Source organism: Microtus ochrogaster, unplaced genomic scaffold (assembly GCF_000317375.1).
Source record: "Microtus ochrogaster isolate Prairie Vole_2 unplaced genomic scaffold, MicOch1.0 UNK106, whole genome shotgun sequence".
NCBI lineage: Eukaryota > Metazoa > Chordata > Mammalia > Rodentia > Cricetidae > Microtus > Microtus ochrogaster.
Window position 1 is genome coordinate 757,624 of NW_004949204.1, and position 2,087 is coordinate 759,710.

Genomic DNA, 2,087 nt, shown 5'->3' on the forward strand with positions numbered 1-2,087 from the left:
ATGACTTCAACTGAAATGTCTGGACAAAGCAAACATCGCTCTTGACTGGGACACTGCTAGAACAGAAAACGCACAGGGACAGGAAGTGGTGACTGTGTCTTTTTCTCATTGGCTGGGGTCTGGCTTCAGTCTTATTTGATTGGCTAATTTTTGTTTTGAGACAGGGTTTCTCTGCATAGCTCTTGTAGATCAGGCTGCTCTCACGCTCACAGAGATCCACCTGCCTTGGCCTCCCAAGTGCTGGCATTGAAGGCGCACACCACCACCCTCCGGCTGATTGCCTAGTCTTAAAATAATTGGTGCTCAAGAAATGAAGGAAAAGGAAAGAGTTCAGAGCTCGAACATCAAATTCCTGGAGTGTAGCAGAGGGTCTTTGTGCAAACAAAGGCTGAAGTGCCGAGAATGAAAACATGTGCATAGAAATCTTTGGGGGAAAGATAAAAAGATCCGAATTCCTTGTTCCTAACACAAGCTTTATAGTATTGGTTAGAAAAGGCTCGTATTTAATGCTTCATACAAATCTCTCCTTAGTTTTAAGCAATCTTTTCTTCAAACTCATGATTTTTTTCTTAACAGAATTCCATTGCTGCTTCACCATTCTACCTCCCTAAAGAGATAACCATGAAGTCATTTAGAAACTGGGTCAAAGGTCATCTCTGGCACCTGTCAAGGTGTAGAGGGAAAAGGTCTTTGTGCTCACAGATAAGCACTAGGGAAACCAGGAACGCTGAGCTTGCAGACTTGTCTCTGCAAGGGAGATGCATGCCTTGTTTTCCACCCAGAAGGCTGGGTGGGAGTGGGACACGTGTAGCTAACACCCTGATGATCTGTGCTATCTGTAGGACCAAGCCACACCCACATCCCCCAGATCATTATGTTTATCCCATATCTATGATGACTCTCCCTTCCTAGACCTTTATCTTGAGCTTTGTTGCTCAGTCAATAAATCCCATCCTTAGGGGAGCTGTCACATGTACTTTGTAGCCTGGCGACCTCTATACTGTTTACATGAACAAGACCACACCAGATCCCAGGCCCTTCAGCTATAGAGACCTTGTCATGGTAGAGTTCACGTGTACTTTGCAGAAGTTTGGATGTAGTCACATCTAAGCTTTAGTGTGCACATGGAATTGAGATAATTGTTACCAGGAACCCCCCCCCCCGCAAAAAAAAAACTGTACCGCTCTTTTTGTTTGTTTGTTTTTGTTTTTCAAGATAGAATTTCTCTGTAGCTTTGGAGCCTGTCCTGGAACTAGCTTTATGTAGACCAGGTTGGCTTCGAACTCACAGAGATCCACCTGCCTCTAACTCCCAAAGGCGTGAGCCACCATCGCCCGGCTAACTCTATAGCTCTTAAATATGTCTAAAATAAATTGCCCAGGTCAGACTCTAGAAGTTTGTTTTTTTTTTGTTTTTTTTTTTGTTTTTTTTTTGGTTTTTTGAGACAGGGTTTCTCTGTGGTTTTGGAGCCTGTCCTGGAACTAGCTCTTGTAGACCGACTGGTCTCGAACTCACAGAGATCCGCCTGCCTCTGCCTCCCGAGTGCTGGGATTAGAGGCAGAGGCTAACTAAGTTGTGTTGAATTAAATTTCCCTCTTGCCTCACAAGGCCCAGCTAAGTTTCTGTCTTCTCCCTCTCTGGGCACAGGATTCTCCCTTCTTTCCCCTTTCACCCACTTTCCTCAGAGAGCCTGGGAGACCTTGGACCTGATCTGGTGGATGGGACAAAGGCAGTCTCTTAGTATAGTTAAGTCTCACACGCCTTGGATGATGCCACCTGGCTGATGATTTGATGATTTTCTAACCAGGTGAAAGCTCCACACAAGGCTTCTGAGGTTTTAAACTAGTATTAACTATCCTAATTGGTATTCAGGGCTGGAAGAGATGGCTCAGCTGTTCTTCCAAAGGATCTGGGTTCAATTCCCAGCACCTACATGGCAGCTCACAACTGTAACTCCAAGATATGACACCCTCACACAGACATACATGCAGAGAAAACACAAATGCCATAAAATAAAAAATTAAAAATAAAATTGGTATTCAAAGATCCTAAAGCCCAGTCAGCAGGCCAGGTGGTGGTGCACACCT